The sequence below is a fragment of the Echinops telfairi genome, unplaced genomic scaffold, assembly GCF_000313985.2.
Source record: "Echinops telfairi isolate 266 unplaced genomic scaffold, ASM31398v2 ScPeMD7_7420;HRSCAF=8458, whole genome shotgun sequence".
In the NCBI taxonomy this organism is placed as follows: domain Eukaryota; kingdom Metazoa; phylum Chordata; class Mammalia; order Afrosoricida; family Tenrecidae; genus Echinops; species Echinops telfairi.
Genome location: NW_022111320.1, coordinates 45,668,549 through 45,693,867, shown reverse-complemented (window position 1 = coordinate 45,693,867; position 25,319 = coordinate 45,668,549). Strand labels below are relative to the sequence as shown.

The window sequence follows — 25,319 nt, the reverse complement described above, 5'->3', positions numbered from 1 at the left end:
AGGGGTTGTATAGTCATCACTACTATCCATTTTAGAACACTGCCTTTCTTTTCTACTCAGTTATTAGCTTCCCATTTCCCCTCAGTAGCTATATTCCCAATAAGCCACTAATCCAGTTATTTTCTCTTTAAGTGTATCTATCCTGGATTTCATGTACAGGAAAACATTTTTTAAAAACTGGTATAGTTTGTGGTTGAACAAAAGTTTTATGCAATGTCATTTCTTTGTCTTTTGCTGTCGTGATTTTGTGATTAGATCAGATGCCATACAGAAGTGCCCTTGCTTATTCTTTATAACGTTTGTGGTTTTACTTTTACACAGTGAGGTATTTAATCTGTTTGATTTTGTTCTGGGGGCATGGTTTCAGGCATGGATCCTGGTTCATTTTTCTTAGCATCATTTACTGAAGAGATTCTTTTCTCCATCAAATGGACTTAGCACTCATCCAAAATCCATTTTCCATAGAAGCGTAGGTTTATTTCTGGACGCTTAACTCTATTCCATTAGTCTATGCGTTTATTGCTATACTGGTACCAAGCTGCTTTGATTACTATAGCTGTCAATCAGGCTTTGTTCCAGGAGTGCGGGGAGGCTCAGCATTAGAAAATCAATCCATGTGACATACCACATCAACACACCTGGGCTAAAGGAAAACGCATGTCTGTGGCTGTACCTGGTGAAGTGAAATTACTTGGCATGACTCTTTTATGCACAGTCTTTGTGACTCTTGCCAAATGATTGGGTGGGAGCATCCAAATAAGGACTCTAGGGAGGAGCCTGGTCAGTTTTGCCATTCCTCTGGATGTGAAGTGAGCCATCTCAGATACAGGAGAGAGACTCCCAGGACCAGCAGAAAGAGATGCTAGGCTTATCTAGAATTTCTGGATGAAGTGGCGACAACACAGACCATAAGGATAAACATGGCCCCTCTTTCTATTGATGTGTTACAGTGAGTTGATTTTTTCTTTAAAAAAAAAAAAAATATATATATATATATATATATATATATATCTACTTCTTTTTTAGCAGTTTTATTGGCACTTCATCCACATTATACAATGCATTAATTCAATCATATCGAGAAGAGTTGTGCAGTATCGCCACCTCAATTCTAGAACATTTTCTTCTTCCTTGTTGACTGATTTCTGATGTTGAACCAGCCCTGCCCGCCTGGAATGAAGAAAGCCTGCTTGGGGTGGTGTCTCTAAAGATGCAGCTGGATTCTATTTCCTAGCACCTTGTGGAGGGTGTTTGCATCTATATTCATGGAGAGTATGGACCTACAGCTTTCTCTCCTTGATGTCTGTCAGGTTTCTGTGTCAAGGTTTTATTTGCTTCGTGGGATAAATATCACTTCCTTCTCTCTTTTGGAAAAAAAAATTTTTTTAAGTGTATTGGTGTCACTATGTCTCTAAACATTTGGTAGAATTCCCCAGTGAAGCCATCTGGCCAAGGATGTGTGTGTGTGTGTGTGTGTGTGTGTGTGTTATTATAGCTGGGACATTTCTGATCATTGATTCAATCTCTTGACTTGTTATGAATCTATTGGGACTTTTTTATTTCCTCTTGAGTCAGTTTTGTTGGCTGTATCAGTACTGAAGGCTGTGTGCTTCTATGAATCTGTCATTTCATCTAGTTGTCCAGATTACTGTCATTGAGTTGTTCATAATATTATGTCATCTTCTGCTTACCTCTATTTGGTCACTTGTAATGGCCCATATTTCAGTTCTTATTGTGCTACTTTTCCTCTTCCTTGTTTTCAGTGGAGTTAAAGGTTCCTGCTTAGGGTCTTCTTACAATATTCCATCCAGTGTCGTGTCTACCATAGGGTTGTTAGCTGCCATTGAGTCAGCTCTAACCCAGAGCCACCCTCTGCACAGCAGACTAAAACCCTACCAGTCCTGTGCCATCCTCACAATTGTGCCGACCCTTGAGCCCACTGTTGCAGCCACAGCATCAAGTTACTTTACCGAACATGATGCCCTTGTCCAGGGACTGGTCTCTCCAGCACACAGGAGGTGCTTAAGTGAATTCGGACTCCCAGCAACCCTAGAGCAAAGAGTAGGACTGCCCCACTGTTCTCTGTGATGATCCATCTTCACAGGAGCAGACAGCCTCATCTTTCTTCCAGCGAGTGGCTAATGGGTTTAAACTGTTGACCTTGTGGTTAGCAACCCAGTACTAAAATCACTGTGCCACCAGGACATGGCAATTATCATTATTTTCCGAGCTAGAGAAGGTCAGTTTACTTAATAGTCGGTGTGAGAATTCTTCTGTTATTGTTACTGTTAGGTGCCACTTAATCAGACTCATGGTGACATGCTCAGTCCTGCGCCATCCTCACAATTGTTCTGGTCTTTGAGGCCATCGTTGCAGCCATTGTGTCAATCTGTCTTGTCAAGGGCCTTCCTATTGTGTTCACTGCTGCTGTACGTTAGCATTTAGGATGTACTTCTCCTGGGATGGCTTCTCTTCATGACATGTCCAAAGTACATGAGATGAAGTCTCACCATCTTCCTTTCAAGGCGCATGCTGACTGCACTTCTTGCAAAAGATATGCTTACTCTCGCGGCAGCCCATGGTACTGCCAGCACCTTTGCCAGCACCACAATTCAAATGCATAAACTCTTCTTTGACCCTCCTTAGTCATTGTCCACATTTCACTTGCATACGAGGCCAATGAAAATGCTATGGCTTGGGCCAGGCCCACCTTAGTCCTCAAAGGAACACCCTTGCTTTTCAACGCTTCAAAGCGGTCTTGTGCAGATTTTCCATTGCAAGGTGTTGATGTCTCAACTGCTGTTTCCATGAGCACCGGCTGTGGATCCAAGCAAAACGAAATCATTGCCAGCGTCATTCTTCTCTCCGTTCATCTCAACGTTACTTTTTGCTCTACTTGGGAGGATTTGGGATTTTGCTTTTCTTTTTCTAATTAAGTTGAAATCTATACTGAAGGCTGCAATCCTTCATCTTCATCAGTAAGTGCTTCAGGTCCTCCTCAGTTTCAGTTGTGCCATCTACATATTGCAGGTTGTTAATAAGCCTTTCTCCAGTCCTGAAGCCAAGTTCTTCATACAGTATAGTTTCGCTGATGATTTGCTCAGCATGCAGATTGAATAAGTATGTGATGGGATAGGACCCTGACACACACCTTTCCTGATTTTAAACTATGCAGTACTCCTTTGCTCTGTTTGCATGACTGCCCCTTGGCCCCTGTATAGGTTCCACATGAGCACAATGAGGTATTCTGGACTGCCCATTCTTCTCATGGCTCTCCGTAGTTTGTTGTGATCCACACAGTTGAATGACTTTGTAGAGCCAATAAAACACAAGTCAGCCTCGTTCTGGTATTCTTTGCTTTTGGCCAAGGTCCATCTGATGTCAGCAATGACTTCCATGAAATATGGATGGAATTCCTGATAGCTCCCCGTCAATGTACTGCTGCACCCAGAGCTGGATGATCTTCCGCAAAATTTTACTTGCCTGTGAGATCAATGTCCCTTGTGACGATAAATGTGCTACCATTGCTTTGGAATTTGTCATTCCCAGCACAGCAGCCCACATCACTGCCTGATTCAAAACAGACAGGCCGGGCCTTTTCAGCTCCCTAAGGCCTGCAGTAGTGATCTTCATGGGTTCCATGTTTTCCTAGATTCTTAATTTGTACACTCCAAGGTCTAACTATTAATAGATGTTTGCAACTGTTTCTTCTCATTTTGAGTAGTGCCCATCAGCAAATAAAGGTCCCGGCATCTTTGCTTTATCCCTGTCATTGTGGTTGCCTCTACTCTGAGAAGGCAGCCCTTCCTTCGTCATATGTGTTGAGAGTCTTCCAACCGGAGGGGCTCCTCTTCTGGCACCATGTCTGACAGTGCTCTGCTACCATTCACGAAGCTTCCAGTATCTAACCATGTTCTGCTCCCATTGTCAAGGTGTTCCGTGGTTAACTCCTCAGAAGTTGATAGTCGATTCCTTCTTCCTCGCCTGGATGCTCTGCTTAAACTTGTCCACTTCGAGGGATCCTTCTGGTACTCCAAATACCAGTGACATCGTTCCCAGCATCACAGTGACACACCAGCCCCCTCAGTACGACACATTGACAAACAAGTGGCGGGAGAATTCTTCTTAGGGAACTGTGGGTATTTAGAAAACTATCCTGACAAGACTGTGGAATTATGATACGAGCCTTTCGTGCTATGAGCCTGTCTCTGGCAGAGACAAGAGGAGAGGTTAGGCCCCCCACCCCAACCCCCAACAAAAAAAGATGTTGAGAAGGATAAATGGGAAGGATTAGAGCCAGGGAGATGGTAGATGCTCTGTGAAATACTAAACTATCCAAGCACTTGGTATAAGTAAAAAAGCTGAGCTTAGTATCCAAACTGGTAAGTGACCAGTGGAGGCCACTGGCCCATGTATGCGAGGCAGAGGCAGAGGGAAGCCCACAATAGTTCAACTTCAGAAATTGTGAAGAAAGCTCTAGAGAGCCCTGGGCAGGGGGATGCATGCCGACACGCAGGAGACACCACTACTGGTATGAAGATTTGTATAGAAAGGGCCAACAGCAGAACTGGAGAAAATGCTCCACAGGTGGAGGTGACCTGTCCTACAGGGGCTGGTGGAGCACAACTAACTAGAGAGAAATTGTTCTTCACACGTCAGCATCCCATTCTCCCGGGAACCAATCAACATTCTTGGGTTCTCAACTTTTGAGAGACCTTCCCCTGCACTATAGGAAGAAGAGGAGTGATTCTTTACTGTTTTGTGAAAGGTTGGGGTTTGGGAGTGGGGGGGTGTCAAATTCAAACTTGAGCCTACGTTGGATTTTCTTTTTTTCCTTTTTAAGTTTTAAAAGCTATTTTTCTCTCTCTCCATTGTGAGCCACGAACGGTTTCTCAGGGTTCTGTGGTGAGTCATCCATCGGCTGGGTCTGGATCACAGTTCCCCTGGTGGCCTTCCTTCCAGTGGCAGCTGCTGAGATTGTCCAGGGGATTTCTGAAGTCATGTAGTGCGGAGAGAGCCTTCTAAGACTGAGCTCCTTCCTTCGGGTAGCGAGTCACCCCATTCTACAGACAGAGGGGGCCCAGAGAGGCTATTGCTCCGAATTCCAAATGGCTGCAGTCTCGCTATTTCATTCCGATGAAGTGCCCCATCTGTGAAGCAATAGCGATGTTCAAGCACCGTAACATTACCGGGACTGAAGGCTTGCATATTGGCCAAGAAATGTGTTGAGCCAATGCTCAGCTCTGGGAAGAATAAAGTCAGCCCCCAGTGAGATGAGCACACTCATACAAGAGAGAGAGAGAGATGACTACTCCCTGGTATCTTTCACCACTCAACTTTGCAATCTCCTCCCATCTTTCCCTTCCATCACGCCTTGCACAGGCTGCTACAGATCTTGCCTAAAGCACGCACCAGCCTATGTAACCTGCAATGGCTCCCGAGTGTCATAAAATCAAGCACAAAGTCTTCAGCTTGACAGTCATGGCTTTCCATCATCTAGCTGTGAGCCACTTCCTCCCACTGACTGGGAACCTCCTACTAGAGAGTTTAAGAGCCCTTAGTCAAACATCTTACCTTTGATGCCTACAGCTATTGTAACACAAATACCACAAGTGGTTGGTTTTAAGGTACAGAAGTTTATTGTCCCTCAGCTTGCGAAGCTAGACATCCATATCAGGGCATCAGTCTTAGGAGGAAAATTGAACTTGTCCCCAGCCTTGGATATGCCTGGGCATTCCTCAGGTTATAGAGGGAAGTGCATGCGGATTTTGTCTTCCACTGGGTGTTGGTCTTTGTTGCTCATTTTATAAAACACCACTCAGAAGGAATTAGGTCTAGGATCCACCCTACTCTGGTACTGATACATTAACATAACAAAAGAAAACCTCCATTTCCCAATAGGTATGGAGGTTGGGACTTCAACCTAACTTTGGGGGGGGGGGGAGACACAATTTAGGGGATTCTGTATGAGTAGCTCTGAGCTGGGTCCAGGAAGGTTTAGTTTTCTGAGACATTCTAGATGAGTCTCAGATGTACCATTGGATCAGAATTTTAGGTTTTATAACCTGGAATCTACATTCTGCCCTGAACTCACTCATGTTTCCCACATCCATTCTTTTAAAGTACTAATCCTTCTAGACGTGTACTGTCCATAATGGTGATCACTATCTACATCTAGCTATTTAAATGCATTTATTAAGATGATAAAAATTCAGTTCTTCAGCCACATTAGGCACATTAAAAGTGCTCTAATAGCTACCTGATATGGATTTATAAAACTCCTCTATCATGGGACAAGTCCTGTTGGACAGTGATATTCTAAGGCATCTTCTACTTTGATATAAAAGCAAACCAAACCCACTGTTATGAAGTCATAAGGGCCCTATATAGAGCCTCTATATGAGACTGGATCCCTTTATGGGAGCCAATAGCCTCCTCCTTCTCCCATGGAGCAGCTGGTGGCCGTGAACTGGCAGCTTTGTAGTTAGCATTCCAACAACCATCCCACACAGAGATGCAGACGGATACATCCATAGGTATACACAGACAGGAGCCCTTGGTTAGTATCAACAGTTAAGTGGTCAACCACTGACTGAAAGGTTGGCCACTCGAACACCTCAACCCTGCCAGAGGTGTCGCGCCAGCCTGGCTATCTGCTTCCAAAAGGTCACCACCTTGAAAACCCTATAAAGCGCTCTACTCTGCACACGAGGGCGCCGTGAGTCAGACTCAACTTGAAGATAACCGTGATGGTTACGTCCAGTATGTGAAGGGTTATGTCCAGTAGACACTCCTGACTAAAGGCATAGGTGGAGCCAAACTTATCAATCAGGTTGAAGCCTCAGGACACTTCCTTGAGGTTGTGGCTTTTTGTATAAGACAGCGACTATGTAGAACCAATTCCTCTTTGGTCCTTCCCTTCTGCTGGAGCTGGACCCTGTGCCTGATTTCTTGATTTCCTGTTGTGCTGCATGCTGATCCCAGGAGCCGTCAGCAGACTACAGACGGTGGGTTCATCTGGCTGACCTCAGATTCATTTACCTGTGTGTCCACCAGCCTGTGCTCCCCACCTCTGCATTATCATCCTGTTTCCTGTTTGTTGGCTTCCACAGCTACACAAGTCTGGAGAAACCTGACTTAAACTGCACGGGTCTTACGCTGACTTCTATAGCTATGTAAGCCATTTCTCTTTCTATATACAAACACGTTCAAGCGTCACTGTGTTTTGCTTCTCTGGAGAACCCAACCTAACATAACAATAATGACAGATATAGATGGTATTTAGGTTTTGTGTCAAGTGAGCTGGGCCAAGATTCTCCACAGTTTAGCAAGATGTGACCGAACACCTCCATGACGGGATTTCTGTGAAGCCTCAAACGGTTGAAGGAAGAAATCCCTGACTCAGGTTGAAGCCCATTGATGTCTCATTGAGGGCATGGACCACATCGTATATATAAACATGGAGTGGAGAACTCCCTTCCCTTCTTCCTGCTGGCCTGGATCCTGCATCTAGCTTCTGGGGACTTGAGCGGGCAGTCTGCTATGTTGCCTGCTGACCTGGGAGCTGTGGGCGGCCTGCCATGGTGTCTACCAACCTTGGATCCATTGGACTCAGCCTCCTCCAGCCTGTTGCCTGGTTTGTCCTCTGACCCACAGACCAGAGCAAGACTGGCCTTGCCTTCTGTGACTTTGTGGGCTATTCTCTCTTGGCATACATTTCTTTCTTTTCCATATAGAAATGTCACTGCTTTTGCTTCTCTAGATGATCCAGGCTAACACAATAGAGTCGGGTCACATGTTCCAGTCTGAAGCCCTGGTGAGGGGGCACTTCTTTACGGTTCCATTATTACCAGTGCCCCTCCCTGTGAAAGAGGGGGTGGAACAACAGACCTCTGGAGGTCCTGCAGCACTCAGGGTCCTAGAATCAGTGACTTGACTGGGAAGAGAGAGTGACTCCACTCGGTCCTCATCCTGGGCCTCTCCTCTTGTGTTTTGTTTTTCCAGAGCTGCATTCATTAAAAGACGTATCCGATCAACCCTTCTCATCTACAAGATGCCCTTTGGTAATCTTCTTTTAGACAGGGCCTACAAGTAGAACGGCAATAGATGACAGCCCCCCACCCTGTACCTCAGAGAGGCACCTCATGGGTGCCTCCCAGATCCCCCCACTCTCTCATTCCTTTCACCACATAGTAGAGATCAAGCACACTTCATCAGTAACATCACTACCTTCAAGTGGAACTAAATCCCCCAAATAATCAACATGATTATCATCTGGAGGGAGGGAAGAGGTCATTCAATGAATGTACTTCTCTTTGGTGCCTTCTTCTCTTAAACAACGAGTTACAGGTTGTGCTGTGACCTTTTCTAAAATAGACCCTCCAAACCTGGACTAAAATTAACCATGGTGATTAGCTCAGCTTGCAGCACCACACAGAGAGCTGTGAAAAGAAATGACTTTCTTAGTCAGAATGCATATTCATGACCCTTCTGTACGGAGGGCTAAATTAAGTACAGTACAGTACCTTTTTATATATATAGGACAGCAAATTCCTGTAAGTTGGGTTTGGGGTTTTTTTCTTTTAGAGTGACATCTCTCCCTCCTATTGAGTGTACCAGCCACCCTCTATGCCTGTCCCAACGAGACCCAGACACACCAGAAAGAACACAACAAACCATTTGGAAATAGTTCTCGCTTGAGCTCCGAAGTCCATGTCTTTTATCCTAAGCGCTAAGATTTCCTTCAGGCAAAATGGTAACAGCCCTGTGAACACAACGTGCTTCCTAGTTTGGAGAGCAAACGATAAAATGACTGCGTCAAGTCTGTCTGGTCTCCCTCAGGTCCACAGCCATAAACACAGGCTGGGAAATCCATTCTCTCAAGGGACTGAATTCTCAACACAAAGAGACTGAATGGAGACCCTGAAGCAGCTGGCCCAGTAGCCGGATACTGTGTCTAGAGGCAACTGCTTTTCACCCCCTGGGTCTTAAATGTTTACTCCATAAACTGGGATGGCCATAACTCCCAGCCTGAAAAGAAGAAGCTAAACTACAGGTTCTAAGGTCTGCGGACTTAGGACGAGACCGGCCCTCTCTAACTTTACTGTGGACAGGGACTTCCTGGGGAGCTTGATGCATGGCAGGTGCTGACGACTGGGAAGTCTGGGGCGGCGCCCATGAGTCCCAGTATCTGAGACATCACCCTGAGCCTGGTGCCAACGTTACTGGCCCACCAACCACATCTTGAGGAGTGAGAGAACCAACCACCGCTTTCTGCTCCTGGCCACCAAGCATTCTGCCAAGAAGTGGGATTACGACTACGATTTCCAGGAAATAGGAGAATTGAAATGGGTAGCAAACTGAGGCCTCTCCCTCTTCTCTCATTTCCCTTTGGCTGTAGGCTCATTAACATTTCATGTTCACCCCCAGTGTGTTTTCTGATTTATTCACAAGGTTGGCAGAAACACCTTGTCAGCCAAGGGATTTCCTCGTCGATGAAGGTCCACAGTCCTCATTTCTCTCTCCCACCTCCACTAGCCTGGAAAACATTTCTACCCCATTGGCAGCACCACTCTGTTAACTAGACAGCTGGAGGTGGTCAGGAAACTGGCAGAGTTGCTAAGGGGCACCGAGACGTTCTTGGTTCATCGATGTGAACAGGCAAACTTAATACAGCAAGACAAACCAATAATTAGCCGAGGAACTCACCTAGGGTATCTACTGCATGGATACTGTGGCCACGCATTCATTTAAAAATTTTAATGACAGGAAATGCACATCCCACACTTGGGTCCAGGTTAAATGTTCCTGGTCCTTCCCTGGAAACATCTCTATTGCCATGCTGTGGGTTCCCCTGGGTGGCCGGCCCTTTTCTCGTAGACAGAATACTTCCCGCTACATGGGATCTGGTCACGAAGAGCAAGGTGAGCCCACATTTAAAAGCAAATCTGTCGTAACCAGTACCATCTGGGGCAAGTTCCATTTAAATGATCCCAGAGCAGGAATAATACTCACCACCTTGGTATGTATGACACCTCATGATTCACAATGTTTTCAAACATAGTTTGATTCACACCTGACTTTCCAAAGGCAACCAATAGGAGCTCAGGTGGTACGGTGGATCAAGTGTTGCTAACTTAGACCTCGGCAGTTCGAACCCACAGCAGCTCCTGGGGAGAAAGCCGAAGCAGTCTATTTCCATAAAGAATACATCTCAGAGACCCTACCAGGCAATTCTCCTCTGACTTACAGGTTGCTTTGAGTCAAATGGATTCAACAGCAGTGAGGGAGGTGGCATTATCCTCGATGTCGCAGACAAGGAATGCATGTTCCAGTGATCTCTGAACGTGATCTCTCAACTTTAGTTCGAAGTATCAGACCCCAGATCGAGTGCTCTTTTGTGTTAAATTGTGTTGCCTACAGAAATCTGTACGTATCTGAAAGTTGGACATTGAATATGGAAGAGTGAAGGGAAAAACCGATGCCTTGGTACTGTGGGGTTAGTGAAGGATATTGAAACTGTGGACTGCCAACAGAACAGACAGCTCTCTCTCGGGAGAAGAACAGCGGAACGCTCCTTAGAGGCAAGGATGGCAAGCCTTGGTCTCACATTCTTTGGACATGTTATCGGGAGAGGCCCGTCCTGGGAGAAGGACATGATGATGCTAAAGTGGAAGAGCAGTGAAAGAGAAGGAGGCTCTCGATGAGATGGACAGACAGCACGGCTGCCCTACGGGGCTCCAACAGCACAATTGGGAGGATCATGCAAGAGCGGGCAGGGCTGTACAGAGGGTCGCCAGGAGTGAGAACCGACTGGAGGGCGCCTGACAGCAGCAACACAAAGACATCTGCTGGGTCACTTCCAAGGTAGCCAAACATTCAGCTTTGTCAAACACGCAACAGTGCTTGTGGTCATTATAGAATCGTTTGTTCATTTGAAAGGATTAAGAGTGAAGGGGTGGAGTCCAGCCTGTCAATCAGGCCATAGCCAATGAGGCCTCTTTGTGGGCATGGCCTTCCCTTGAGGATTCTGGGGGGCAGAATCCTTGGAGGCAGGAGACACTCTCTCCCTGCTCAGTCCCTGGGAGACATTCTGGTTGACCAGCCACCTGGAGACAGGCTGACGGCAGCCAGAGCCTCGGAGCTGGAGAAGCCATGGGGAGATCCCTGCCAGCGCTGAGATGCTTACGCCACTACTGGATCTGGAAGGCTTCCCACCCACTGGCCTGTGGTCTTCCTGCATTCGGCGTCATTGCATGTGTTTCCTGCGTCTGAAGAGGACTTTATAGATTGGTATCAAACATATGGACTAATATGGGACTTATGGACTTGATCTGGACTGGGCTGGGATGTTTTCTCAATATTCAACTGCTCTTGTATATAAAGCTCTTTCTTATACATATATGAGTGTCTCCCTGGATTTGATTCTCTAGTCAACCCAGACTAACAACAGGGCTGCTCTAGAGAATTCGGACCCAGATACATCCTTAATTTTCTTTTTATCCAGCCCATTCAACCCCAAAGTCTTAATACCCAGAGATTAGTTCAAGGACAGGGGCTTGCCCTTATTCATCCCTTGGGGTCACCAAGGCCTCTCAATCTAGACTGGACACTTATCCTAAATGATAAGCACACTTAGCTATGGTGCTCATTGAATTCCAACTCATCTTTAGTTGACAGAGTTCCCAATAAATTGCCACCCTCACCCCCCACCCCCCCAACAATGCAGGACACAATCTTGAGTTCCCTTGGCTCCATGCCTTCTCTCTGCTCTACCATTCAGCTCCTTAGTGCCTCTGAGCAGACTTATACTTGGGCTCTGGGACTGTGCCCCCACTGCAAACGACAAGAGCACCCAGGGTGTGCCAGCTGAATTTGCCTCAAATTCTTTTCATATGCAGAAATGCTAAATGATCTGACTAGAAAGTTAAGTTTGGCCTCTTCAGAAAACAAAGAGGAAAGACGTGCTGTACGTTTGCAAGGCAAAGGTATTAAACATCATGGCCTCAGTGAAACTGAAGCCAAGTTTCACAGATGGGAAGGCAATTGTCTGGCGAGTCCATGTGTTTTCAAATGTACATTTCCTAGCACTGTTGGCACATCTGACATGCTCAGAACACAGAAGTGACGGGTAGACAACGACTTAAGACCGTGGGCCGGCAAACACACCGACTGACGAGCCAAACCCAGGCTGCCTCTTTTTGTCAAGAAAGCTTTGCTGCAAAACAGCTGTGCCCACTGTTTGTGCATCCTTGCCGGCTGGCTTTGCTCTATACTGGCTGAGTTCTACAGGAGGTGTGAAATGTCATGGGGTAGCTGCTGTGGATGAGAAAGCCATATTTATCATGAATATTGACCCTGTAAGAAGTCCCTGAGTGAGGCCATCACTCTTTGGATAAATACCATACACATACTTCAAAAAGTTCGTGGAAAAGTAGAATTACGGTACAAGGCAATGGGCCTTTCCCACATAAGTTTTAAAGCCTTACCATAGGAGTAAGCCTCTCGTGCAAATCCTTGCCTTCCTCCAATGTAATCACAGGAAGCTTGGAAATTATACAACATTTCATGGTCAAGGAGGTCCAGAATCTCGTGGTGAACGGACCAGAACTGCTCTTGTGGGTTTCCGAGACTGTACATCTTTACAGTTAGCAGAGTCTCGGCTTCCCCTGCTGGCAGGTTCGAGTTGCTGACCTTGAGGTTATCAAAGGAGACAAAACCCCGTGGAAAGCTATGACCTTCTAGGGCCCCCTCTCTGTGACAGGAGACGGAACAGTCTCGATCCATTGGTTCTAACCATAGAACCTCACTGGTGAGCATCCACCCTCCAAAAAAGGGGAGCTTTCCATCCAAAGTTACTAACACGCTCCTAACAACGGGGGTGAAAACGTAACTTTGCAAACTTGTCAGGCTCTTTCTGAAGGCTTCATGGCCGTGAATGAAAAGGTTGGGCCGAAGAGCCTCTCACCCAGAGACGCACCTAGCTTGTTTTCTCACTTTACTTGAATCTTTACAAAAATGCTACTTCCGTTACAAAACCGTAAATGTGCACTCTAATGTACCCACAGAAAGCAAATGCTTCTAAAACTACTACCTACATCAAGAATCCCTCATGAACAGGCCTCCCTACCACCACCCAGATCCTTCCAACTCGTGCTCGCTCCTGGTCGTCAATCCGCACTTGATCATGAAATAGCCATTCTGTTTACTTTTATACAGGGGTCATGAAGCGGTGAAGGGATTGGTTGGCAATGTGAACTCATCAGCTGCTCAGGGGAGGAAGAGGTGGCCATTGGTTGCTGTGAAGATTGACAGCCATGGGAAGACCCCGTGGGAGAGCTCCACTTCTTCCTACAGGGACAGTCGAATTGGAATTCACGCAGTGGCCGCTGGGTTGGCGTGGTTATTCTTGTGGTAACCGCTTCCTTGCTTTTCTTTGTCGTTTCCCAAGCCTGTCTCATTTCAACGAACAGGGTCTGGGCTCGCTGGTCTTGATGGCTATATGGCGAGACTCATACTGTAAGGAGCCTTCTGGAAAACTGGAATGGCTGTTCTTTCTCACAGGAGTGAGATGGGAGTGGCATCAGATGAGGTTGGGGGGTGGCAGTAAATGGGGTCTTTGTACAACCAGAGCAGACGGGTGAACTCCTCTGCGTGGCCACCCCACGTGAAGCGCGACGTGACTGCGTTTCCGCAGGGTCTTTTAGGCTGACGTTTTGGAAGCAGATTGCCAGGCCTGTCTTCCGAAGCGTTGCTGAGTAGACTTGAATCTTGAACCCCCAAGCTTTCTGTTCGTAGAGGAGAGTAGTAACAGTTTGCACCACCCAGAAACTTCAGGTATGCAATGCTAAAGATGCTCTGTTCTCTAGCCTGAGCACAACAGAAAACAAACAAAACAGGACACCACTGAACAGTGTTAAGCAAACAAGAGTCTTGGGTTTACATTTTCAGGGATCATGTAGGCAGCCATGTGGAGATTGAACAAGTTGGAGGCCGAGGCAGAGTGGAGTTTAGTGCAGCACTTGAAGGGGAGATGGTGGCTGCTCAGACTTGGGCAGTGGGAGCATTTCAGTAGCAGGTTGGCCTTGGATCTTCAGAATCCATGTAGAGGCCACAACATTGAGACTTGGAAGTTTGGGGACCTGTCTCTCCCACCACACAGCTGGTCTAGGATGGATGGGACTCAACCTTACTCGCTATCTCTGGATTCCTCATGATTCTATGAGTCTTATTGACTCATACTTATTATACAAAACAAAGTCTGGAAGACGCATCCAACTGCATGATGGGCTTGATGAAATATTCCAAGAGATAAGAGAACACTATATTTTGTATTTGATAAATGGTCATGGCTTCTCCTATGTCAACAATTCCAAAACTCAATTTAAAACACCAGCACAAGCTTGGCTAGCATGGCATGATAATTATTACTGAACTACAGAACGAGAAAGAGAAAGCCGTGCAAGTGACAGAGTACTGCATTACTTGACTCAATAAAATAAAGATGACTACTTTAAGTAGTGGGAAAGGAAGAAACTGTCATTGTTAAGCAAACAAAATGTTAGGTATGGCTGGCTCTAGGATGTGTGTTAATTGGATTCTACTGAAAAGCCCCCTACAAGCATCTATAGGATCTAATAAAATTGACAAGAGAATAATTGCATATATAGAAACATAAATTTGAGCCCACAGATTTTGCTGTGTATTAAAATAGAATTATGCTTATTCCTACAGTGCATTAAGTGACTCAATGACCATGAGTTTGCTTTGTTTGGGGGTTAGGACTACCTTGCTTGTTATTAAAATCAATGATTAAACTACAGCAACCTAATTCTGATATAACCACTAATGACCCAGATCCTGCAAGAATGAAAGCTTGGATCACCTTACCATACAAAAAAAACAACAAAAAACCATGATCAGTTAAGGTACTCGTTTTAGAAGGCCAAGGTCATACAAAATGTATGGTGGAAAATAATGATCGCAACATATGTACAAATAAACTTGATACAGTTAATTGTTATAAGAGCCGGAAGAGTCCCCAATAAAATGATCATTTCATTTAAAAAAAATGCATGGTGGAAGGAGGTAATTCTAAATACCAGCAACAACTATGTGACCAGTTGCAGAAATGAGGATTTTAATTATTATGAGTATTTCCTCCTGATATGTGTACAACAAATATTTTGTTTTGTTCACTGATAAAATATAAGATGTAAATGGGTCGGTGCATTTTCAATTGTAAGCATGTTGTATGATGTCAGGTGCAATTATGACTTTATGATTGTCTTTATTTAGAGATTATGTATGCACTAAAAGATACATACAGGTGTCAAGGTGATAAGGGATGAACTAAGGTAGTTAAAGTTGTACGTCAACTTGGCTGGGCCAAGAATCTTAGTGGTTTGGCAATTACAATGTTGTTATCCTTCATGATGAGTCCTAATGAAATGTAATCACTTCCATGATGAGATATGCTATGCACATCCTATACATTGGAAGGGAGCTTCCCCAGGGGTATGGCCTGCTTCCAATATGTGCGGATACCATGGGAAAAGCTTTTGGCTGGGACTGAATCCTGTCTGGCTAATCATATGACCTCCTGTTCTTGGGCTTAAGTCAGAGGCCTGCCCTATTGCCTGCCCATCCTGGGACTTGTCAGCATTCTGCCACCCTAACTGCCAACCTTGGATTCATTTACCTGTACTGACTGATTTGCTGATTTGGGTTCATCGGTTTCTTTAGCTACATGAGTCACAGGAAGTCTCCAGCCGGACATCTGACTTACGGGCTTGGAACTTGGCAGTCCCTACAACGATATGAGCCATTTTCTTGAGATAACCCTGCTGTACATATACACATAAGTAAGTCTATGGAGAACACAACCTGAGAATGTTTAGGAGCCCTAGTGAAACAGAAAAATAAGCATTGGGCTACTAACCACAAGGTTATAAGTTCAAGCCTACCAGCTCTTCTGGGAGAGAAAGATGAGGCTATTTGTTCCTATAAACAAATCTATAATCTCAGAAGCCCTATGGGGCAGTCCTGCTCTGTCCTAAAGGATGGCTATGAGTGGAAATGACTGATGGCACTGGGTTTGCGTGTGGGTTTTACACCTGTAATTTATCAATGAACAATCAACCTGCAAATCTGCTCAGAAGTCCTGTGTCACCAGGAACGGGACTAATTTTACCATCACCAATTCTTATGTCTCGTGGTTTTATTGCTGTCATGATTAAACATTAAAATCAACCTGCTGTAATGGAGTGACTGTACTTGCTGATGCTACAGCCCTCCAAGGAGTCTTTTTTTTTTAAGTAGTAGAATAATACAAGATAATTCATCATTTTGTATCCCATTTGATTCTTCAATGATAAGAAACTGCCCCATCTAACAAACTCTGAAGTCACCCATTTGGGTGATGGATTTAGAAGCTTCCAACCTTTTTGAGGGAAAATAGATAATAAGCCTGCCTCACCACCAAATGATGCCTGTCAGAAACCCCCTAAACAATTTCAGGAGCATGAATCTACCTTACAATGATGTCAATTAAAGCATTAAAATGTGCCATGCCCCGAAGACTTTAGACTTTTATAACCATTACAATAACACTGGCAACATTTTTTCCTGCTTCTTAATGATTTCACACCTTGAAATCACCCATGAAAGGGCATAACCTTGTTGATAGTAGGTGCCAGCAAGTCAGTTCTGAGCCACAGCAACCCAGTGCTCAACAGAACAAAGCACTGACTAGTCCTGCACACGCCTCACCATCCTCCTTAGAGCTGGCTCGCAGCTGCCGTCACCACATCGGGAATGCTCTCCAGAGGACGTGAAAGGCAAAGGAAGGAAACAGAAGCGAGGAGATCAGCCAGGAATCTAAAACGCTACAACAATGACCGGGGAAGGTCAGAATTCCTAAAAGGTTGGGGGTTAGAGAGACTTCCACTGAACCAGAGAAGGCAAGAGCTTTTGATGCTTAAGAGATGCCAAGTGCCACCTGAGAAAATAATGCCTATCATAAGAAATCATTCAGAAGATAAAAGAAATGCACTCATTTGTCCCCTAACTACTTATTATATCACTCCAAAGAAATAGAAAACTTCGATCCCACAGAACCTGAAATAAATGGACATTCCTTAGGCCACACAAGCACATTGGGGTTGAGAATTCCTGACACATACTCCCTAAGCCAGGCTATGTAATACGTAGGCAATTACCAACCTTGCACAAGAAACACCCCCCAGCCCCCACCACATTCCAGGCTAGCTCTTTCCTTCCCTGGCCCCCCAAACCCGGCCTCTACCTGTGGAAGCCTCTGTAGGCCAGGTTTTGGTCACTTGATCGGCAGATTTCACTCATGACTGTTGACCATTGCACCCGACCCCGTAAGTACTAATCAGACACCATTCTCCGGTGACACTTGTGTGAGCTCTTGTTTGAACACTTCGAATCATTAACCCGATTGATTGTCTTTCAGTAAACTCATCGCTTGGCCCTCACTGGTTAGCAGCGAGTTGTTATGAAGGAGCATCTGAAAAACAGGCTTCTCAGCCCGTCTGACCACAGGTTGTCTGCCGGCAGTGTCATGATATCAGAGTTGGGTCCTGCTGATAAGAACTGGAGGTGGCGCTGCAAACAAGCATGTGTGATTATTTCTTCTATGGAGCCAAGAGGGGAAATCACCGGCGTGAAGCCGCTATGGGCTTACAGCTGGGTCTCCGTTCGGCCTCCATATCTTTATCCCTACTTTGAATGGCCATTGGTGCATAGTCAGTATTTGAGAATTTCAGCCAACGGATTCCTTTCCCAAATAAGAACCGAAAAAAGATGGGGAGGGGGTCAGGGCATGGAGAATTCATGTGGGTTTTCCTCCCAGAGATTTGAGATATAAAATCAAAATTTAATAGCTGTCATAAATATTGAAATGGGTATCCCACCAGAATCGTCTGTGGAAAGGTAACTGACCAGTTGCACAGATTTTGCGCAAGACCAGTTCTGCCTAATAGGATGTGCAGCGATGATGAAAACATTCTAGAACTATTCGGTCCAATGTGGTACTCACATGAGAATAATCATCATTGGATATGCCACACGCGTGACTAAAAAAACAGATTTTAAAATGTTACCTAATTTTAATTCGATGGAATTTAAGTTTAAATTGCTCTGTGGATAGTGGCTACCGTGTTGGACAGTACTGTGTTGGTTCCTGAAAAATTCTTCGCAGTGTGTGGCCTACAGCCCATCAGCAGTGCCTGGGAACGTATCACCAGTTGCCCTTGAGTCAAAAAGGGCTCGTGAGCCACAGAATTGTCCTCTTTCAGGATTTGTAGAAGTTGATCATCAGTCCTTTCTTCCAGGGCTCCTCTGAGGGGACTCCAACCTCCAAGTCTTTCAATTAGTAGTCGAGCAAGTTAAGGGTTTGCACTACTCAGGGGACTTTAGGAGCTTATTCAAAATGCAAATTTGGGGGGGTTCCATCCCAACCTTATGTACCTTGGGCACTTGTTTTTTCATCTGCTGTCTCCTAAAATTGTGAGTATCAACTAGTTCTTTTGATGTTTCCTGCATTGTGAAGTATTTTGCCCCTAGAGTCTTTCAAGATTGTAACTCGAGGCTTGAATTTTCGCTTGAGTTCTTTTAGTTCCAGATATGCCGGGCGTGTTCTGCCCTTTTGGTTTTCCACTTCGACGTCTTTGCACATCTCATTAAAATGGTTGGCTTCGTCTTCTCGAGCTGCCCTTTGAAATGTTCTATTCAGCTCTTTGGCTTCATCGTTTCTCCCATTTGTATGTAGCTACTTTGGGATGAAGAGCAAGTTCAGAGTCTCTTCTGACGTCCACTTTGGATGCATACGGTCACTGTGGGTTGGAACCGACTCAATGGCACCTAGCAACAACAACAACAACAACAACAACCTCTTAGATCCCAACCTACTCCCACCATGGCTGCTTTCAAGTTCTCCACATGAACTAGGGATCGGAAAGGAATGGATACCCTAGGCTCCAAGAGTCAGTGCCAGGCAGTTCTAGTTTACCATCTGTACTATTAACCAGCCCTCTGAGAGATTCTAACACACACTAGAATTTGAGAACCATTGTTCTAGATCAGTGGCTCTCAACCTTCCTAATGCCATGACCCTTTAATACAGTTCCTCATGTGGCGGTGACTCACCCCCCGCCCAGCACAAAATTATCTTCGTTGCTACTTCATCACTGTCATTTTGCTACTGTTATGAATCGGGCAACCCCTGTGAAAGGGTCGCTCGACCCCCTAAGGGGTCATGACCCACAGGTTGAGAACCACTGTTCTAGACCTTCTATATAAGAGTTTCAGTGGCCAGAGACCAGGATGTTGGTTTACATCGGCATCAGTGAGAGGGAGCCCAAGTTGGACAGCTTGGATCCAGAGCACAAAGTCACCAGGAGGAGTCAGGCGGTCATCTCAGCCTGCACTGCAATGGGAGTGGCCTGATTCCGTCTATCACAGGGACCCTATAGGACAGGGCAGAACTGCTCCCGTGGGTTTCTTAGACTGTAACTCTGTAAGGGAACAGAAAGTCTCATTTCCTCCCTCAGCACAGCTGGCCTTTCAGAACGCAGCCCCATGGGTACCCACTACACCACCAGGGCTCCGGGAGTTGGAATCAACTCGATGACAGTGAGTTTGGTTTGGGTTTGGACTGAGTCTATTAAGACCTGCTCACTTCTGATCATGGATAAAACTCTACCCCTTCAAAGTGGAGGTCAATATTCAATCTGCTGTCACTCAAAACCTTCCTCCCATCTAGACCAGCCGAGGGGCCTCCCAGCCATAAGCCTGTGGATGAGTAGATCCCAGAGATGAGCAACATTTGTCCCGTGATCCCCAATTCCAGCTTTTTTTTCCTACTTAAAAAAGGCAGTGAGGATTAGCTTATTAATAGTATAACCTAGAATCTGTTCCAACTGATCTTTAATTTAAACAAATCTTTCTCAAACTTCAGAAAATGTCATACAGAGAAATCATATAGTCTTGGACCAGCCCTCTGAGGACGTGCCCTTTGTCAAAATAAATCTGTTCTCCCGGTCTCAGCAGATTTGTGGTCAGAATCAAATGCCATCACTATGCACATGAAATCAAATCTGGCATCATTTTAATTCATGTGTCACCCTTAGGGAGGCCCCGGTGTATCTGAGATGAGCACAGGATTTCCCCTAGCCTGGAAACCGGTGCTATGGAGAAGCAGGCTGCTGACGCTTCTGAACACTCTCACTGAAGAGAAAAGTAAGCAAATGGATGCGGAGAAAGTTGTTTAAAACCGGAAAGCCACTCACATATGCAGCCTCTGAGCACAGAGTGGAGAACAAATCCCCAGGCCTCAGACAAGACCCCTGATTTCATTACCAATCCAAAGTGGATGTTCCATTAAAATAACCGCATGCATTATCTGATTATTTCCATTGCAAAAAGTCCTAGTTATGTCTACCAAACTCTATATTTTAATCTACTGAACTTGGCCTGAATCCCAAATGAGAACACAGTGGAAAAACCGATGTATATTCTTGCCCTTATTATGCTACTTAGCACAAAATCTATTTACGTGTATAAGGCATTAAGGGAATTAGCTGAAAATATGAGGTGCCGGATTACAGGCTCAAGCCAGCAGGCAATAGAGCACCTTGTCAAGAAAGATCTTTGTCCCCAGCTCTAGTTCTGGATAGAGCAATGCACCCTTCCCCTCCAGCAGGACACCCAAGGGTCCTTTGGTACGGATTGGGGGGTCATTCACAATTGGCTGCACCACTCCCACACTAAGCCTGAACAATGTGGAGAATGCAATCCTCGACTTTGAACTGTTCAAGTAGAAAGTGCTGCATTGGTGTGTGTGTGTGGCTGTGCGCATTCTTCATGTGACCATCAACACGACCAACAGCAGCACAAAATAAACTGGAAAAATACTGAAATCGGCACAAATACATTCAGAATCCAAAGGGATGAAACAGACCTAAAAATCAACCATACAGAGAAAAAAATAAGTCATTCAAGAAAGCAAAAACAAAAAACACCAGACTGGATAGGACCTCTGTGGAAACTCTTTTTGATTGTTGTGTCCCATTCTCCTGAAAGCTAGCCACAGTGCCTTATGATCCACACGGTCGAATGCCTTGGCAAAGTCAATAAAACACAAGTGAACATCTTCCCGGTACTCTCTTCTGTCAGCCAAGTTCCATCGAATGTCTGCATCATCAGTATATGAATCACAGGGTGTGCAATAAGACTGTACATCGGTTTGTCCACCGTAAGCTCCTTTCGGATTCAGGCCAAATTCAGTAGATTGAATTACAAGTACATTTGGGACACCATACTTTTCTTTGCAACATAGTTTTTGTATTTGTGAAAATAAAATCAGTCAAGGAATTCATTCCGCTCATCAAATTACAATATTAACGATCCCCATCTGTTCCAGTAATATCTAGCACCAAGACAACAAAGATCTTCTTCGTCAAGGCTATAGACAACTTGCACAATCCCAGCCACGCCCCTACAGAGGTGGGTCAGGTGCACAAATGGTTGGGAAAGAGATGAAATAGAAGACATCACCAATCCACGGTGTTTTATGAGGAATTTGGAAAGCTACTATCACGTGTTCTTTGTACACTTTCTCTTCCATGCCAACTTGTGTATGACCTAATAACTCAGTTGTTGTTGTGGTTGTTGGGTGCCAGTGAGTCGACCTTACGTACAAGAGAATGAAACAGCGCCTGCTCCCGTGCCATCCTCACCACTGGCCTTACGTTGGGGCCCATTGCTGCAGGCCTTGCCTGTGTCCACCCATTTCGTCCAAGGTCTTCTGTTTTCATTGTCCCTCTGCTTATCAGGCATGACGTTCATTTCCAGGGACTGGTCTCTCCTCCTAACATGTACAAAGTATTTGAGACAAAGACTTGTCGCCCTTGTTTCTAAGGAGTATTTTGGCTGTACCTCCTTCGAGACAGATCGGTTTGTTCTGTCGGCAGTCTACGGTAATTTCAATACTCTTCGCCAACACCGTCATTCAAATGCACCAATTCTGCAGTCGTCCTTATGCGGTGTCCAACTTTCACGTGCATAGGAGGTGATTAAAAACACCATGGCTTGGGTCAAGCATGCTGTAGGCCTCCTGGAGGCATCCTTGCTTCCCAACACTTTAAAGAGGTCTTGTGCAGAAGCTTTACCCCATGCAATGTGTTCTTTGATCTTGACTGCTGCTTCCATGAGCATTGACTATGGATCTGAGCAAGGCTTAATCGATCATGATTACTTTGCCTGTTGGCTCAGTTGCCCAGATTTTGGTTTTCTTTACATTGAGTTGTAATCCACACTGAAGGCTGCCTCACCCCTGTGCTTATGGATATAATGTAAAGGACTTGCACCTGGTAGAAGGTGATACAATCCATGTCTCAGCTGAGGTCCTGCTGTGGTTCCTGAGTGGAATCACTTTCTGGGCTGTAAAAAGAGCTGCGTGGAGACAGAGGCAGGCAAGCACGTTTAGGGAAAACAGATGCCATGCAAGGGTCCTCCAGCAGCCAGGGAATTCCCAGCACTACCTTCATCTCAGAAATGCAAACTCCCTGCCATCGAATTGATGCCGACTCATAGTGACCCTACAGGACAGGGTAGAGCTGCCCCTGTGGGTTTCTGACACAAGAGGAGGCTGGTGGTTTTGAACTGCTGAACTTGCGTCCAATATGTAACCCACTCTGTCACCAGGGCTCCTCGAGTATTACCTTACAAGGAAGGAATTGGCACAGGCGAGACTCTGGTTTGCACTTTTAGCTTCTTTGAGTGTGAGAAAAGCCACCAGTATAGGGTCTTTGTCCCAGCACCACTCGGTGACTGAGACAGAGCTCCTATGCTCTGACAGCACCGGTACTGTGAACGCTTCTCAGGGGTCTGGCCAAATTTGAATCAATGGATATTATCAGTACTAGTGAAAATAGAGACTTATACCATGGTGCCTCTCAGGTATAGCTTCGAGCTGAGAGAGCAATGATTGCAGGAGTCTGATTGACTGAGCATCAAAAGTAAGAGATAAGGTCTGACTCAACATCAGGATGGCTCCAAAGAATGACTGTGCTTCCCGGGACAGGTGAGAGGCTCTCCTAGTCCACCTGGAAAGCCAGCATCATCAGCCTGAGTCCTCCTCAGGCTGTCATCCCTGAAGCTCCTCTTCTGCGTGACCTTGTGAGCACGTTAGCACCACCAGGCTACTGCGCGAGTCTCCTCATCAATGACACAGCACGCGGGCCGAGCAGAACACTGAAAACCACGTTTCTTATCTTCCAGTCTTCTGGGGCCCCATTTCTCAGCAGAAGCGCCATGAACTCAGAACGGCTGGTCGTGGTAAAGTGCTTACGACCATAAACCCAAGGAAGCCAACTCTCTTCTAGATGCCGCAAGCCGCACGCATGGTCTTAAGAAACGTCTTATGCAAATAATCATACAATTTTATCTTAAGATGGAATTTGGGTAAGGTGACCAGATGTCCCGTTTTTGGTGAGACAGTCCCGATTTTTAACAATGTTTCCTGCGCCCCATGGTGTTTTTAAAAAGTCCCGATTTTTGGAACGAATGCACAACAAACTAGTAAATACAGTTTTCGGCTGCCATGTGGATATTTCGCCAAGATATGAGTTTTATCAGTGGTGTCCCGCTTTACCAATGTTAAAATCTGGTCACCTTAAATTTGGGGACTGTGTAGATGGAAGGAAGAAGGAGGTTAATTTAGTTTCATGCTGTTTGCACCCAGGGAAACAGGCCATGGAGTGAGTGTGAAGCTGGGGAGGGGCATGCGTTTGTTCCTCCTTCCCAAATTCATAAGGGAAGGTTCACCTGAGAAACAAAAAGGGTGATGTCACTTTGATCTTCACAGTTCAAAATGCTCAGGTGGAAAATGCAGTGAAAGGTTGCAGGGATTCTAAACTGTCTACAATTATGTACTTAGCTAGCTGGCTAATCTTTAATAGTAAGAAGAAACCCCCATTAATAATGTAAAGGAGCCATGGCAGGAAGTGTCGGGGGGCAGGGGCTACCAGGAAAGGACTTCCGAGGTTAGCTGGGAAGCCCTGTGTACACACAGCACATCTGTATCAAGAGGTCTTTACATAGGGGCCCTGAGGCAACCAAGTGAACGGAATTCTCTGCCATCAAGTTCATGCGGACTCAGACTGACCTCTGTGGGTTTCTGAGACCGTAACTGTTGACGGGAGTTGAAAGTCCAGTCTTTCTCCCGTGAAGCTGCTGGAGGTTTCGAACTGCCCGCCAGGTGGATCACAGCCCAACATGTTACCAGCCCACCGCCAGGTGAAGCTGGATGTACATGTGTACAGATTATCTGTATAAAGAGGTCCCTCCGTGTGGACCGCTAGCACACAACAAGGAAGTGGGTTTATGAAGAACGTGCCTGGCGATCTCAAAGATGCAGCTAACTGACCGGCTGTAGCTACTCCACATACACACTTCCTTGCAGGCAGATGCAAATAATAATAATAAGAAGAAGGCTGCTTTTAGAATAAGTCACATTCCCTACGCATCTTAGACGCAGATGTAATGACGTCCATCATGACCATCATTGGGATCTTTCCGCTGCTTTTGAGCTTTGTGGGGTTTCGCTGTGTTTGAGAAGCAAAAGAAAAAGAGAAGCCATGCAAAACTGCTATCGGTTATGAAGGACAAAAGGTTTTGGATTCTGCTGCCATAGTTCACGGAAAACTTCTAGTTTTCATTTTATATTGGTTTCTAACAAGAGGCTATTTCATGTCAAAATACCCATTTTTAAAGGTGACTCGACGAGGCTCTCTCACATGCAACAATCGCTGGCTGGTACTTCTGTGGTCACAAACCAGAAACCCCTTTGACGAAGCTCACCGACGACAGCTTTCACTGTCTACCACGTATACCCAAGCGAAAGCCCAAAGAAACCACTGGAATCACTTAAAAAACAAACAAGCAAAAATAATGTGCTAGGAATTAAAGATAGTGATTTGATTGGAAGCAGATAAAATCTAATATACAATGAAACCCTCTGCCATCAATCGAAATTCTGACTCGTTGAAACCCAATAGGGTTTCTGAGACAATAAATCTTCACTGGAGTTGATAGTCTTGTCTTTCTCCCTGGGAGCAGCGGCTGGGTGTGAACCACTGCCCTTGCTGTTAGCAGAACAATGTTTACCCTGCAGCATCACCAGGGATCCTTTGGACCTAATATCACTGGATTAACTGTCTATGACTGTTAAGACAAAATACTGATAACTTAGAGACTAAATTGATTTTCTTAGGTTAAGCCATTACTTTACA

At 45.4% G+C, this 25,319-nt stretch overlaps 1 protein-coding gene across 3 annotated transcripts in view; it reads right to left on the bottom strand.

Moving 5' to 3' along the window:
* NEK11 (NIMA related kinase 11) overlaps positions 1-25,319 on the bottom strand; it is a 295,896-nt gene that overhangs the window by 121,448 nt on the left and 149,129 nt on the right. The gene's annotated exons all lie outside the window — the stretch shown is intronic.